Raw genomic sequence first — 17,743 nt, forward strand, 5'->3', positions numbered from 1 at the left:
TGTCACCCTGTGTCCTGTGATGATGACTACCTCCCTGTTTACTTCAAACTGAGTGGAAAGTTGCTTATGTACCTCCTACACTTTTGCTAGCATCTTGATCCTTGTCTTCCAGCAGCCACAGGGAAAGATTATGAGATAAATAACCCCCAAAAAGAGAGAAAGAGGACTTCCTAACCCTATTCCTTGGAATAACTTGTTCTACAAGGGAAATTTATTTCCTTGATGGCAGAAAAGTGTTGTGGAATGCCTATGAGGAAATGGTTTCAAAACTCTAATCCAAATTCATAGCAGATATCCCAAAGCTTTGTGTAACACCAGGGAAGCTCAGGGATTACCCAGAGCCTACTGGGTTTACTGGCAGTCTTGTATCTTCCTCCGCCAAGTGTGGATCTGTTGAAGCCACAATGATGGAGAAATATCTTAATCTTCTCTTTACAGGATAGTCATTTAACAGAAACCCTAATCTCACCTTGGACCACATTATATTCCTCTCATTAATTTATCCAGGTTAGACAGGTAACAGCAAGCTTTTCCTTCCTGCAAAGGACAGGGCAGGGAAGACACTGAAAGCCATCAGAATCTCATCTTCTGCACAGAGGGGTTCATTTGAGTCTGTGGAAACCCCATTGTACCCAGATCTCAAGGACAGGAAGGCTTGAGGGCCAGCAGGATGTCAGAAGAAGAAATTCAATAAGAAGCCACTTAAAAACCAATAATTCAAGAGGATAATCACCTTAGAAATCAACTACATGGAGCATATTGCTTGCCAAATAAAGAAAAAATAGGTTATTTATTGTTTTAGCAAGGATTTTTTATTATAGCAAATGCAAAGTTTAATTTATTCAAGTAATAAAGATAAGCAACAAGGAAACATCTGAGATTAAATAATCATCTTCTCCAAGAACTAAATTGCTGTTTTACTGAGTCTTTTCTTTAATTTTAAAAATGAAAGTTAATTTTAATTAAACAATTAAATATTGGACCTCACATTTTTTGAACAGGCTGCTAGAAGTTGGTGGTTTTTTGCTGTTAGCTGTCAGCTGGAATAAGTATCCTAAGAATACCAAAGAAAAAGATATAAACACCCCTGACTTCAATCTGTACAATTTAAACTCAGGTTAGATAACTGCAAATGTGAGGCTTTTATTCCCCAACTCTGCACAAATACTCAAGTTTACTAAAAATAAATATTTCCTCTGATTTACATCTGTTTCGTTTTTTGTTTTTTCTGTTGAGCTTAGGGTTGATTCTCCACCCACACATGTAACAGCAGCTAACTCCCAATTAATTTTAAAAGAACTTTAGTAAAAAAAGGAGGCTGGAGAGGGAGTGAAGTTACTGAAAATTAAGTGTCTGGGTTTTTCCATCATGCTGGAAGGTAATTTGACTTCAGGAAAAAATATACAATACTTGACTGGTTTATAGATTCTGCTGATTCATTTTGCATGTAGAAACATGCCCACTCTCGCCATTTGAACCAAACACTAGTTTGTTATGTTTCTTAAACAGTGTGAAATGGCAGGATTTATAAATCTGTAATAGTTGCCAAAACTAGATTAGGATCAACCTAGCACAGATGTAATATGACTTTCCATGGATGTAGGATCTCCAAATGACAGGAGACTTTCCTTTTAAGTGCTGAAATGCAAGAAACTGAAAACCATGGAGTTGGGAATAGTTCTGCTATACAACACTACACAAAATCATGGAGAGAATAAACAAGCAAACTGGCCCCCCTTAAAGCCCCACGACAGAGACATGGGTGCAGGGCATGTTGCTGCTGTCCCATCTGGCTTTCACAGTGCTTGCTCCAGCAGATGCATCCCTTTCTGCAAGTGCAGAGTGTACCCATCTCCTGGGGACCTTCCTCAGCTGTAGAGCAGTGAGAGGGACTGGAAGCAATTCTCAAAGGAAGCAGTAGTTAAACAGAGCAACCCTGAGGGAGAGATGTCATAAGCTGCATCAAAATTCAAAAAAGGTTTCAAGGAGATGATCCTGAAGCACTCACACTGAGCTCAGCTTCAGCGCAGGAGGAGAGCATTACCTCAGGCCTCTGTGTCACACCTAAGCAACTGAGGTAAAGCACATCTTTAGCTTTAAGCATTTAAAAGTTAAGTGTCTGCATTAAACCAGTAATGGTAAAGAGTGAGACATAGCCCAGGGCTCCCTTATCTCACTGGAACCAGAGTCCCGAATGCATGGATGGCTGCTCCACACTGGCCACAGCCTGGCTCTTTTCCTGGCACCTCACACACACAACATCACATACCTCCATGGGGTAAAGGTATGCAATCCTAATGCTCAGCCTTCATCTGCCTTGTCTTTGGATCAGAAAGAAATTATTGTTTTATTCTATACATTTATTTTTAAACCATGTCACTTTTAACATACCAGGGCTAAATGGAGAGATCAAAACAATTTGTAGGGATGGTGTTCAGTCAAGACAGCATCCATGGTGCTGCAGCAGAACAAAGGGAAGCATGCAGGCAGAAAGGGCAGAGAAAAGCCTCAGAAAACCTGCAGTGCAGCAGGATGAGTAAACTAGCTAACGAAACACTTGATATCTTTGTACAGCAAGCCACAGCAAATGAGGCATGAAAGAGTAATCTGGACATGCACTTAGTGAAAGGAACAGACTGAAAAAGAAAAAAACAGTCATATAGCTTCAAGCTGTGATATTGAAAAAGAAATAATAAATTAAAAAGTTCAGTGTTAAAGAAAAAAATTAAGTGTATTTGTAAACTGTGAAAAAAACTGAAGTATGACTCGCTGTTTCTTCATTTCACGGAACTTAAAGACAGAAGAGACCTTTGTATCATCTATTTTGATTTCCTGAATAATACAGGCTTTTATATTTCTCTCCTCTTTTAATACTTAGGTTGCCTTTTCAGGTACAGTTAAACCAATGAAATGCTCAGGTGGATGAAAACAGGTACCCCTGATTAACTGTGTCATTGAACTACACTGTTAGGCTAAAGGACAGAAGGATTATTTCTGTCCTTCAGGGAATAAACAGTTCCACTCCACAGGCAGAGGACAGGGAAGACAATTCAGCTCATAACTGAGGCCATGCCAAGAAGATAATAATCCACACCACTGACTGAAAAACAAAACCAAAACCTATTAAAACAGCTGGATTTCCCAGTTGCAAAATTTGTATTTTCCCCAAAGCTTACTAGACTTTAAGTGCACAAAGAAAGCTCATCAGTATATGTACCTCCAGAGCAGGCTTCCTGTTTTTATCCTAACCTCTGCTTGCTCTTTCCATTTTCATTCTCAACAAATGGCCCTCCTCACCAGTTTTGGAGAAGTCAAGAGATAAGGTAAGCAAAAGTCTAAAATAAAAATGGTCTATTGTTCTTAAGGAAAAAGGAGAGGGAGAAAAAGAAAGAAAATATTCTTCTCTACTCTTACAGTCATAAAAGCCCTGAAGCATAAGATTTGATTAAAACCATATCTTTATTTAGAGCTGCAAATGCTGTGGGCATACCTAAGGCAATGCTTAACCCTCTGTTCCCTAAACGAGGCTCAGTGATTTCCACAGGGCTGCCTGAGTGCTGCAGCAGAGAAGACTCCAGCATGAAATATTACTGTGGAGAAAGAGCTGCAAATCCTGTAGTTACAAAGGGAGAAAACAGTGAAAAGGCTAAGTAAAGGTTTCAAAGTAAAAGAAGAAAAGAACAGGGGAATGTAAGGCACCTAAATACACAAAAGGCTAGCCAGTTTAATACTTAACATAAAAGATGACAGGAATTTGCCCAAAGTTGAATTCAAAGCCAGAAATGTATGTAAATCTCATTTTAACAACCTCAAACAGAGAATCCAACACCGTCTCGAATCCTCTATCTATTCACCCTCACCTGACATCTGGATTGAACATCAGTTCCCTGTGTTCAGAATTCCTTTGACACATACAAAGTTCACTACAGACAAGGTCATTTTCCTCTTACATAATACTCTCACATAACCCAACACAACATCAGTCTTTCATGATAAGCCTTTAACACAGTTCTGATAGAGGTGGTTGTCTATGAAGGTATTATTCCTCCTTACTGACTAAGAGGGGGGAAAAAAGAGAAAGAAAACTAGAAAAAGAATGTAAAGAACATCAATGTCTACCCATGGACACAGTCTCATTATAGGATCTTCAGATCTACCAACTACCTGGCTGTCAGCCTACCAGCCTCTAAGCTGGCACCTCACACCACTGTGTATCATGAGACTATTATCATGATTTACTACAAGTTGTTATGTCTTCCTCAGACTTGCTATTAATGATTTAAATAACAGTTACAGTTCTTCTATCTATCAGAGATATATATAACAAGTTTATCTGTTCTGAGGTAGATATACCTCACAATGAATTTCTTTCCTGATATGGGCTTTTTTTTTTTTTAAGTGTCCTATCATTGACTTCAAGTACGACAGGGTTTTCATTTGTCTTTTAAATAGCTTATTATTAAAGCAACAAGTTTTCTGGATTTTAAGGAGTCGTCACTTCTCACTTTCTTGGAAGGAAGGCTGTAAAATATCCCATCTTTTTTAATACTGCCTACAAGAAGGTGATAATTTTACTACACCAACAATCATCTAAATTTTGAGGAAAATTGCCATTCTTAAAGCTCTAGATACATTAATAAAATTCTGTGCTATATTCTGCTCACATAAACAAGCAGAGAACACATGAGAGAAAAAGGTGATTTGTACAAAAGCAAACATCATGTGTTTAGGCCAGAGATACCCTTTTTGTCCACAAAAATAAAGTCTCATACTTATGATCTTGTGCAAAATGATGGATCTTGCATTAAGGAAAGACTGTATATTAGTATATAGTTTGCTCCTGGTCACATTGAACCTGCAGCAAATACAATCCAGGCTGGACTGTGTGAAATTATTGTGTCTATATGCTTGTAGCTGCCATATGCAGGCAAAGGCCACTTTTATGTTTATTTACAGTTTGTATCCTCTTACCTCACCATTATCTGCATTGTTCTGCCCTGGCACAGATTCACTGCCTCTACCTGAAACACTCCAGGTTTATACAGGGGTGAGCATAGGAGAATCAGCTTTACAAGGTTGCCGAGGAAAGAATGTAATACCAGCACTTGCTGCCACATAAAGGAACTGAAAAAAGAATTTACCTGAAATACTGCAATAGATACAAGGGAAGAGAAAAGAGAAGAGAAAAGAAAAGGTCCATTGCAGACTTGAAAACTAGCATAAAGACAAGGATTAAGCAGTGGTTTCCTAGGAAAAATAAGCAAGGGGCATAAACTGCTTAACCTAATCTCATGACATAAAAAGGAAACAACGGCCAACTGACAGAGAACAAAAAAGGGGAAAGAGAAAACAAGGGTTTCTTTCTTTTCTTTCATGTCTGTGGTTTATCAGATACTACACACCTTGAAGAGCAGTTTAATTGGATGAAGAGCTCTCTGTTATTATCCAACCACATAATCACATTAAAGTTTGACTTATTCACTTCAACCAGAACAAGTAGGTAGCAAAGGGTCAGGGAATTATGTAAATTGAAGCATGCATTTCTCCATGAACCCTGAAAGACTGACTTAAACTATACTAAATGCTTTTCATCTTCTTAAAAACGATTTTCCAAAAGTAAAACTCCAAAACAGATGTAATCAAACATGTGCTGTTGACTGTCCTCTCTTAAACAAATCAGCAAGTGATGTATGTCACCACAAAGCATGTTAGCTATTTTCAGCAGCTTTTCATGTGTATTATTAACTGATCTGTGGCTTATTTTAACTATATGTAACAGCAGCTGTGGGGTAAAGAATTTGATATGTCAACACCCAACAGAAAATGGTCTCCTGTGGCTTTTGTGAACGTCATGCAATGGCTACTCTGGACCGTAATTCTTCCCAATAAACATCTAATTCCCTCCAGTGTGCAGGCACAGAAAGGGGATGAAGCCTTGGTGAGAAGGGGAGATGAACACTTCCCTGCAAAGTGGCAGTGAAGAGAAAGGAGGCAGGAGGACAACTGAGAAGCAAAATGTACAGCAGAATGCCTAGTTCTCTCCACCAAATCTACCTAGGCACCAAATTATGATCTCTTCACATTCATAATTTAGTTTCTGCACTTTTTTTTTTTGGCTGAACCCACACTTTTGTCAAGATGCAATTTAATACGAGCCTAACATTAATACCCATCGTTTCACCTTTACTTATGTGGCCACCAATTGCACTATTGACATCTACTATGTGCAGATTGATGATCCTGGCCAGGCACGCCTTTATCACCATTTTAACTTACTTCATGCAACTTAGAAGATCCCAAACCATCAGAGTAGTGTGAGAACTTTTTTTGATTTTTCAGTGTGCAGTAACTGAAACTTGATATGCAGTAGTGAAAAGTGGAACATAAATGCAGTTGAAAATTGTGATCCTTTCCCTGTATTACTAAAACACCAGACTTCCTTACTAAATTTGAAAGTTTAATTAGAGATGAAGTTGTCTTTCTGCTATTGTTTTTGTGTTCACTGCCAGAATTATATATGAAGACCTTAACCGGCTCATTGAGATAGAGCTTTTTCATTTTATTTTAAACTTCCTGCAATTCACCATAAAGATATATTCACTGTTTATCAGGAAATTGTCAAAGGGTCTGGGAATTCTTTTTATTCAGGGCAAAGGGCTGAATCTTCATGCACACTAGAGATACCAAGTAGCACTGGCACAGGAGTAGGGAAAGGACTGAAGTTAAAATGACTCACACTAAAGAGCTCTCACTGTCTCTCTCTACCCCCTTCCCTTCTCTCCTCCCCTCTCTCCAGTTTGGCAGACAAGAAGGTAGGCAAGCTGGAAGCTTTCAGTTCTGCCTGATAGTCTAACAAAATACCTAGTACAGATGCAGGGAGCCAACATAAAAGTGTGGTGTCTGATTAGATGAGATACCAGGAGCCAAGAAAAAGATTGCTGTGCCTGCTGAGTTGAAATGGAAGTCAGGTTGAAAGGAGGTGCTCCTCGCTCAGGCAGGCAGCACAGGCACTGGGGAAGAGCAGGAAGTGAAAGATGAAAAAATGTAGGGAATGATAATGTTTTAAAAGAAAACCTGAAGCAGATAGCAATTAGAAAGAAAAAATATAAAACAAAAAATCATCAATTGCAGACTCTAATCTTATTGCTAGGCATATCAGTATCACTAAAAGACACTTCAGGATGTATGGAAGTAGCAAGCTCCATTGAAGGCCAAAGAGGAATTTCAGACACTTACTGCCAGCGACAAGGCTGTACATATGGTTTAAAATATATGCATCTATTCTTGAACCCCTCCCTGAACAAAGCTATTGCATTACCAAGCTCAACATTCCTGTCATCTGTAGAATAGAAAAGAACAAAACAGAAAGAATAGTTCAGTTGGAAGGGACCTACAACAAACATGTAGTCTGATTACAAAGTACATCAGCTTTTTCACGAGTTATAAAATATGACAGAGGTATTAATAAGCCTAGAATTTTACCTAGCTTGCTGTAGTGTCTTCCTTCCTCCCTGATGCACAAAAATAGGTGGGGATACTAAAACCAGAAAATGGGTGAGCAAGAAAAGTAGGACTGAAAATGTCACTGGGGTTAGCAGAGAGAGTGAATCCTTTAAATAGAAAGAGGTATACGGAGTCAAGGAGAAGTTCTTAATCAAAAAAGAACTAAGCACACTACCCCCACTGAAGTGATTTGTCTTTGCTCCTCAATGCTATTACTCGCGCTGGCTGTTCCATTTAATTACGATTAGCATTTGTGGGAGCCAGAAGTGGGTGGTGGGCAGGAAGACACAGGAGTGCCTGTAATGCAGCAAGTGACTGATCATTTCAGGATCCTCCATGACCTCCTCTGTCCCTCTTAAGTGGGAGGGTGAGAGCAAGCAATAAAAGGACAAGCCATTTTTCCTCTTTTTCGGTATTATGCATTCCACATTTCTAGACTTCCTTTAACTCCCACTAGACACTTGAAAAAATCACAATCTTAAACACCAGGCTTTAAGAAATTTTAATTTAATTTTCTTTAAAAATAAATATTTGAAAAATAATTCAAAAATGTTTGCAATCATGCAGATGAATCTTGATCAAATCACTGTTCAATTCCTAGTCCCTGTGTAATTACTTGCGTAAAACACCTCTTGTGAATAGCAAGTAAATCATTAGTGATTAGATTTTTTTGATTGTTTTGAAGAGACCCAGCTGCTGTCTTTATGTCAAACATCCATAAGGCACCAGTGATTAAACAGCATGGTATTTTTGCATGTCAGACATCACATGCTTGGATATTAATCACGCCTAGTGCTTTTCAGATGTGAATTGTGAAGCATCTCAGTGAAAAACAGTTATAGTCCCTCTTTACAGACTGGGAAGCTGAGGCACAGGCCAAGTGACTTGCTCATCTCATACAGCAGATCTGAGGTCACAGCCCAGATTCCAGCAGGGGAAAATTTCCCTTTGTTTCTTGACTTTTCATTCACCTTTCATTTTCCAATTCAAGTGCCAAGACAAAGAAAAAATCTGGATCATTTGATGATAAAGAAGACAAAAACCCCAAATGATGACACAAAAAAAAACCCCAACACCCTAAGAAAAGGCCAAGCATATTGCCAAGATTAGAATTCAATTCAAATTAGAAAAAAACTGCTAGTCTTGTGTAATCTTTTTTTTTTCAAAAAGAAAATATACCAAAGCTTTTTCCAGAATAAACAGCTCTTCATTTGCCCTAAATCAACAACAGAAAAATAGCTCTCCTGTCCAAAAATTGTCATATTGAAGCATAGCTCTATCATCATTACTGAGATATATATGTAGAAAGACAAAGGGAAGCATGAGGATTTCTTTGCTTAATTGTGATAGCAGCAAGAACTGTTTAGTATATCTGCAAGACATTTTTCTGCATAAAATATGGTGGCTTTGCAAGTGATTCTCAGAAGTAATTTTTCACTGTTTATATATAAAAATATACATATGAAACGTTCATTGAAGCATATATATGTTTCATAAGCCAAATGGAACAACAGCTGTATATCATTACCAAAGTGAGAAATTTTGTGTCAGCTGTGTAGAGGGCAGAGTTATTTATAAGATACCCTAAATATACAGTTGAGTTTCCTACTGAACTCAAAAAAAGGTACAGAAGCTACTCATAAAGCTGAGTCAGTGACTGTAAAAAGATGAGTTTGTGGAGCAGTGCTGAGCTGGACCAGAGAGATCGTGGTGACATTTAGTGGTTACAATACCACTGGAACAGCAACCAACTCCTCCAGAGGAAGTGGTATTGTGCTTACTCAAATTTTCTGCCCTCCCTCAGGTTCCTGAATTCGCAATCTGAAAGTCTTCAGCAGGCTTAAATCCGGAGACAATAATGCTCCTCCACTTCCTTGCGCAGGAAGCTTTAAATTACAAGGATGGATTATTTTAATTGCTACTGATGGCTTCTCTGCTTGAGCTATTGGTAAACATCTATGGCAAAACATATGCATGCTGAAGTAATAGTTGTATCAGACCATGGTGTTTTGCAGCCACTGCATTATAAACTTTGCACCCAGCATAATCAATAAAGAATATAAGTGGAAATCTTCATCAAGAACTTGTAGGCAGCATAGCTTTAAGTCCTAACGTTAGTAAACTACCCACTAAATTAACCAGCACGTATCATCAGTAAGCAAGCCTTGAAGATATGGGGCAAGCTCTGAATTGCTGCAAATAGAAATCAGTGACCCCTTAGTGCTAAAAATCTGTTTCAATGATTTCTGTTTCTGCATCCTTCTGACAGTCAAATCCTTATGTGAGTGCTCCTATAAATTAGAAAATAGAGAAAAGTTCAAGCTCAAATTCTGGATCCAAATGTGTTTGGATTATGATTTTTTTCAGGCTCTTTAAATGAGAATTTGTGTCAACACTGATGTTATCAAGAAATATTTAGTAGAATTTAAAAGCACCATTCCTTACTATGGGGATAACAAATCATATCCTCCAGTGCAGGAGAGCTGCATAATAGGGGAAAATATCCTGCAATCATCTCTGAGTCTTGCAAGGCCCTTTGCTCATGGCAACCCTTTTCCAGGCTTTTCCAGACTGTCCCATGCAGCACAGAAGGGAACAGGACATTTACTCCATCCCCATCTTCACCAGCAACTAGCATGGCTGCCTGCTGGCACTCTTCCAGAATCTTGCTGCTACCATGCCAGATGCCATACAGCATGTGCTCCCTTTTTAATCTTCAACTACCCCAGCCTCCATGGACAAGCCTGAGAAGACACAAAGGACAGGAGAAGAAGAGAGAACAAGGTGAGAGCTCCTGTGGCCCAAGAGGAAGTCAGAATCAGTAAAAGCTTTCCCATTAGTTTCAGCAGAGGATGCAGCTGATTCTTCTTTGCCTCCCTTTTCTGAGAGACTGCACCTCACTTCCTCAAGCCCTCAGCATCCAACTCCCTTTCAGACCTGGGCTCCCTAGGCCTTCTTTCATTTGGGGGCAAGGAGTCAGCCCTACCTTGAAGTGCATGTTCCCAAGCCGTAGCTTGTAATAGTGAACGGCACCAAGCTCCTCCATGAAAGTTTTACTCCCTTAGGGATGGAAAGAAGGGCAGGTTTCACTGTTTCTATTTTACAGAGGGAAAAATTTAGGTTCTAAAAAAGTCATTCAGTGAATAGGAACAGAGAGATTCTTGGGGCTTACTGGCCACAGCTGAGGTGTCTTAGGGTCCTATTTCACTTTCAGTTTGCCTTTACAGCAAGGCATGCATGCAGCATATAGCTACACATCTGAGTGAGCACCTATTTGTTCCACCTCATGATTTTATGTCAGTTAAATTTCAAACAATGTGGTGCTGCATACAGGGATGCTGATCAAGGGCTGTATAAATTGCAGTGCTCTTCCACCCTCCCTAACATGCAAACTGCTGTGTGAAGGCAAGAGGATTGCAGTGCACACGTGCACAAGTCCCAGCAGACAACTGAGTGCAAACACAGCAGATGGTGACAAGGCAGTAGCAGCAAAGAGGTAAAACTGTCAAATTCAAAGCTAAGCCTAAAAGCATCTCTACCATGCTTTTATTCTCAGTGATGCTGAATTCCCCAAAGTTCTAATATACGGTTTTAAAGCAGGTAAAGAAGGAAATAGTGGCTCTTTGTTAAGTGTGGGGTTCAGAGTTTGCTCTAGCTGGGCAGCAGCTGTCCCCTCTGAGCCAGCCAGGGTGAGTGTGCCAGCACCATGGTGTGCTGGGACCACAGCTCAGGAGGAAGGGTTCAGTTGTGCTTCCTCCCCTCAGCCATTCCTCAGGCCAGAAGCTGGACAGACCCAGAGCTTTATAAGGGAGGAGGACATACTCAGGATAGGTGTAAAACACAGCTGATAACCCCCTTGGCCAGAACAGTGGGCAAACATCTACTTGGTTAGGGGTTTATGCAGCTATGAAACACCACATGGAAAATCAGGGTGTTCCAGATAGTCCTGTGCTAAATAAAATACAAACCCAGATAAAAGAAACATGGGAATGTGTATCATTTCAATTATCTTCATCCATTTTCCAGCTAACCACTTAATCACAGAACTAAATAGTTGATATTTATGGATTTGTTGTAAAGGGAGGCTGTCACAGAAAGATTGTCTTCAGTCTTATTACCAAATATTCTGGAAAAGACAGGAAGTAAGTCCTAATCTAATAGTGCTGTTGCCTGATGCCAATAATTATGTACCCAATATGAGAGCTAAATTACTGGGATTTATCTGTCTTATCAGAAAAATATTAGATTAGCTTGTGTTTTCAGCTAAGCAACATTGCTTTTAATTTTTATATTCTTGTTCAATCTCTTTGGTAATTTTGCAAAGGATTAAAAGATTTTGCTTGGCTAAACTAGTTCTGGTTGCATTACTATCCCAAATGAGCAGATTTCACTCTTGTTTTGGTGTAGTTACTGCTTCCAGGGTAAGAGAGCTTGCTCATGGGAACTCCTGGGTAAAGAGCCAATGTGACCAACACAGATCCCTTGCCCAAACACTACATGTGTGAGGTTTAACAGCTTTTTCTATTCCTTTCTTCTTTACAAGGCCTGACAGTGAGCTTGGGTTTGAACAGCTCATAACCCCAGTTGCACCCATATTGCCTGTAAGGACTGAGTTTGATCTTACACAGGAAGTTTTCCCAGTCTATGCCTGAAAAATGAGTTTCCTCACCCCAAGGCTCAGCCAGGGTGGAAGGCAGCACAGAGACTGTGGGGACACAGAGGAGCTAAAATAACAGCATAGACATTCCCACTGACATGGGAATATGCTTCCTTCAAGCTGTGTTAACACAGCATTTGGATCGTGAGTCAGCCCCTTTTTCCTCTAATCTCCTCCCCTTAAAATGTGGCTTAAAAGGTGTAAATACATACATATGCACACACACACACACACTTAGATTTATACACACACAAATTCTTGAACAATAAAGTTGTTATCTTCTTAACCTACTACCTTTTAGAACTATTAAGCTTTTCCTTATGTTTTCTTGACTAAAAGGGGTCTATTCCTCATTGGAAAAAAACAAATCAGCATTTTTGCATAAATTCCTGAATCCAGAATTTGAGCAAAATTAATATGCTACAATGAAAAAAAAGCCCTAAATATGGGTTTATGTGCTGTATTGGATTGTGTTCAGCCTTGTATGAATGCAAACCATCAGTGTCATACCTTCCAAAATAGGGAAGACACAGGGACCCATCCTGTAGAGTAGTGATAATAAAGGAAATTTTGCACCACAAGCTGGAGTTAAAACAAATTCAAGTGAAAAAATCCTGGCCATTAGAAGCCAGTGAGGAATCTGCCATCACCTGTCCAGATAGAACGTCAGTTTTGCAATTAAATGTAGTCAGCTTGATGTATTTTATTATCATTTATCATTTTAAAACTTTTGCACTGGTAGTTCATTCATCTAAGATGAGAATTTAATGTTTTCAGTTAAGGGAAGTAAAAATATTAGCACTATTTTAAATCACTATAGAAAAACAATGAAAAGCTATTAAAAACCATATTAAAGCAAATAGTTTAAATTAAAATTGAGAGCTCATAGATGTTTTGCATGTTAAAGTTGCCCTATTAGGAGCCAGAAAAAAAATTACTCTATCCTTCCTGCTTATCTACATCTATTCATTTTCATAGCACAAATCCCTTTGTAACACATTTTTCCCTCTAGTGGCCCAACTACTTAGAGTCTTTAGTATTCATTATTTTCTAAAAACACTGCAGGAGTTTTAATCCTCCAGACATGTAAGACTTCACATAAAAGACTAGAAATGTCCTACAGAACACAAACAAGTCACTTTTATATAAAGGCAGCCCAGACTAGATTAAATCTCTGGCACAAGAAGCTGAGTATATAACTATTAAAGTAAACATCCATTTAGGTTATAGATTAAGCCTTTTTATCACTTGCTGTATTATAAGAAACAATAAACTATTATAGCATGATTGCATGATTGCTACAGTCCTGTTCTTTGGGAAGTAGTTTAAGGCCTCTTTCCTCTCCACTGCAATTTTAAACCAAATGATACACTCATTTCCTCAATGGCAGGCTTCTTGTATAAAACTCAATAGCAATTTTAAAATCATTCTTATGCGTATGATTCAAAGTAAATTTACAAGTAGAGCACATGCATAGAATATTTAAAAGTATTTATCTTGATAATTACCAGGAACTTCTTTTTACTTTTTACTTAAAGTACAATGAAAAGCCTTCATAATCTCTGCAATTTTTTTTAACTGGAATGCTTTATTTTACACAGTCCTAAAGTTTCAAGGCCGGAATTCTGGAGGAAAAATATTTTTTACTTTCACAAATCACAGTCTAGACACTCACATTGACTGGTGGCGTTATCCTAACATTAGAAAGTTTGTATTTTTGTCTATCATACAGACCCACTGATCTTTCTGGAAACACTCAGTCTCTGAAGAAATGCACAGGATTGTTTGTCTGAAATTCCAGACTTAGAAAAACCCACATTTGATGAGTTGCTCCAGTAGTAATGAAGTTAAGGATGACAATGTGCATAAGCATTCACAGAACCAAAGTCTCTAAGATCAAAAGTGAAACAAGCTTGACTTTGCTGGACATAATGCACACTTGTGCTGTCTTGAGGGGAAAAAAAGGATAAAAAAAAGCGCACAACAAATGGCATCTTTTGTCAGTGCTTAAGAATGCCACAATCCACACTGAGAACTGGGGCAATTTTTGTAGAGCAGCCCTGTTAATTGTTGCTAAGATCTTTCTGAACTAACTGGTGCCTTCACTCACTAGAGTTATTTCTGTTTAAAGTTATAAATGAGCCCCAAGTTTCTGCCTCTGCACTGTCATGACCTTCCAAGAAGAATGATTCCTAGGGCTCAGAGAATACACTGGATGGAAGATGGAAGTGCTGTCACAGGAAATGCTAGGATGACTCAACACTTCCTCTGTGAAGTTGACTAATAAAATGTACAAACACCTGCTTTCCAAAGAGCCCAACAGGCATGAAGTGAGCTCCTGCCATACAACTTGCATTCCCAGAGCTTGCCCATCATTTGCTCTGAACCAAAAGCCAAACCTCCTAACTTTTTTTTTTTACCAGGTGGAGAAAATTAACTGTTTCTTTCACAGACCATTCTCCTTAAGGGGCATATAATACATTCCATTACAACACTATCAGCTTGTCTGTGTGACAATGAACTTTTGGGTCTGAAGGACAAACTCTGAAGGAACAAAACTTGTTCTTCCTGAAGAAGGAACTAAATGGCCCTGAGAGTCTCTAACCTTCTGCTGTAATGGCTGTTTCCAGGCCACAAATCATGTTATCAGCCAGTGAGGTTGGTGTAGGACTGAATTCCTGGCACAAATCAGGGATTGTAAGTAGCTGCAGGAAGAGACCATGTTCTGATGGTGTCTATTCACCTGGATCAGTTTCAATTGCTGCAGATACTTGATCAAGGCAAGGAGGTATCTTGGTTCAGTTTTCCCCTGGAGTCAACAGAGAGAAATAGGAAGCTTCCCAAGGCAAATCAAAACTTCTCAACTCCTAAGCCTCTTCATCCCTTCTAAAAGGGTGTGATATTCAGGAGTATCAAGGCATTACTGGGTAAAATAACCTCTACAAATGATATTGGATGTGGTGCACATTTGAATGTGCTAAGAAGCATCTATCTCAAAATGCTTCTGATTTGCACTTCCTTTTTGACACACTGTAAATCAAAATCTTTTCAGGGAGTGCTCCTTAGATGGCATAATTATGTGGCTAATTATTAATGCTCAATTGTAGTATTTTGCCCACATCCCTCTTGAGTCATATCTTCTTTGTTACAGACTATCTTTGTTTTTTGCAAGATGACAAAAGACAGACTGCAAGTCAATGATGAGACAGCATTGCTTATTTTGCTCTCACTGTGGCTTATTCCATAATGTGAAGTGGAGCAGGTGATGCACCTATTTTAAGCAGAAGAGAGTTCCGTGCTGGCTCCCACTGCTGCATTACAGATTCCCCATAAGGAAACAGCTCAGAGGAACAGAAGAGACACTGGAGAATTAATCACACTGCTCCTTCCTGATGAGAACACCAAGCTATTAACTGACTTCAGGTATAAAGCCATGGGATTTGCTGCAGAAAAGGCTGGGGGTGAAGAGAATAGCTCAGGGATAGAGAGCCTCAAGTTAAAGAAAGAAAATTATACTCTTTGAAAGCCTTGGCAGGGGCGAGGGAAAAACCCCTGCAGCAAAGACTGAGACAGCTACTGGTATCTCAGGCAACATTTTAATAAGCTCAAATCTCAGGAAACTGAACTCTGCAAGAAATAATTTGAGGTTCATTTCAGTACTGAGAGAACCTGAAGGAAAATTTAGCAGGGAATCTCCATGGGAACGTTTTTTTCCAAAATTATATGTTTTTCCCAGAGCAGTCTGACCCTCCACACACTCCTGCCACAGAGACCTCTCTCAGGAAGCCTCTTTCCTGGTAAGCAGAAAGGTGCTGACTCAGATCAGACAGGAGGAACGTGCATTGGGCATGGTGAGTAATAGGGTAGAAGAACGGCAGATTTGAGCCATTTGGTGAAGGAAGGCAATGGGTGTCTTTCCATGAGAAGATTTTGAGCCACAGTTTCACAGCCTGTGACTGTAGACAGGCTGAAGTGGTTGCATCACATGACAGATCAGGGAGACCAGCTGGGCCACCACAGAGGATCAGAGACCAGCAGAGAGGACCACTAAAGGCTTGCTGTGTGGGAGGGAAACATGAGAAGAGAGAAAACTGTGGGAGCAAAAGACTAAAAAGAGTTGACAGGTCTGGCTGGTGGGAACCAGGGGACAGCATCTTTATAGGCTTTTCAGAGCTATTGCAATGATGGTGTTAGAGGCAATGTCCCAATTGCTCAGAGAAGCTGAACTCAGCCAGATTTCCCAGCTCTTAGTGATTCCTGAATGCATACCTGGTCTTCTGCAGGGCTCTTCCAACAGCTGAAACACTCCAGAGGATTAGGTCACTCTGAGTGCTGGAGATCATGAGCGCATCACATCAGATTTCTATCTGTCCCAGATGAGATACTGTGTTGAAAACCTTTCTAAATCCCAACCTCTCTAACTGCCTCCTGCTCCCTATAACTGCATGTATTCAGGTTTGTAAATTAGCAGGTGTACCTAGAAAGAAAAGTCAAAACAGACTTTCTATGTATTCTTGAAACTAGGTTTTGGGAGTTGTTTTATCACTCTGCTCTTATCACCTGACAGTGCTTCCTCCTTAATTCTGTTTATTATTCCTTCCAAGAGGGCTCTTGCCCATGATATCTCTTTATGAAAGCAAGTTCACCTTTCACATGAGGATGTAAACACGTTTGTATCCCTAGAAAAAGCACAAAGAGATGAGAAGCAGGGTATTTTAGGAAACCCAAAAGGTGATGAACATTTCATTACTTAAATTAGATATAAATGTTACTTGTACGTATCCCAGCAGGAAAAGCCAGCACAGTCGCAAAGGGACTGACCCCTTCCTTGCTCCCATTCTGACACCATGACAAAAACATCAGAATCATATGGATCCACTGAGAACACAAGGACATGACCTGCAGTCCTGCAGTTCCAAACAGCCATGACTCAACTTCCTGTACTTGAAGGAGAGTCAGAACAAAAGTATCTTGGAGTCATGTTTCTGAAGTTAGAGAGAAATGATTACATGTTCACTGCGAGTCTCCGAGGTGAATGCAGTATATATGGCGTCAGGTCTGATGTGATCATGCGTATTCTCAAGAATTTGAGAGCACCAAGTGTCAGTGAAGAGGCAGCAAATGCTTTGAGCTCATGATGCTGGGAAGCTCTGAACATACACTGATGTGTGCACTCACTTTGTCCTCTTACAATACAAAGCCACTCTGCTTGGACAGCATGCCTTAATGGCACACAAAGAAAAAAGAGAATTTTTGACCTGACATCACATTACAGGAAATGTTTAGCAAATCTGATGCAAAAATTACTTGGGAAATTTGCCATAGAACATATTCAGCCCAACCTCTCTTTACTCTCTCCTCTAACCCTCTAAGCAAATTTCTCTTTTCTTTTGTCCCCCCTTTTTAGTTTGCTTTATATTTGTAATTTAAAATAGGAAACAATTGCTTGACAAAGGATTTCTTGGTGCATTATGAAGAATAGTATTACAAATTCTAGTCAGGAAAATGCTCCTTTCAGTAACTGTCTTATTGAAAAGAGGGCAATGGGAAAGAAAATATTTACCCCACACATTCTTGCCTCTT

General features: G+C 39.4%; 1 long non-coding RNA gene across 3 annotated transcripts in view; it reads right to left on the minus strand.

The window, feature by feature from the left end:
* LOC139591998 (uncharacterized) overlaps positions 1-5,331 on the minus strand; it is a 107,540-nt gene extending 102,209 nt beyond the window's left edge. For all 3 annotated transcript variants that reach the window (XR_011679851.1, XR_011679843.1, XR_011679862.1), the window contains exon 1: positions 5,142-5,331. This is a non-coding gene — a long non-coding RNA (uncharacterized lncRNA). The remainder of the gene's footprint in view (positions 1-5,141) is intronic.
* Positions 5,332-17,743: the final 12,412 nt, after the last annotated feature.

This window comes from Agelaius tricolor, unplaced genomic scaffold (genome assembly GCF_023055355.1).
Source record: "Agelaius tricolor isolate 1412-34295 unplaced genomic scaffold, bAgeTri1.0.p SCAF_1, whole genome shotgun sequence".
Taxonomy (NCBI): domain Eukaryota; kingdom Metazoa; phylum Chordata; class Aves; order Passeriformes; family Icteridae; genus Agelaius; species Agelaius tricolor.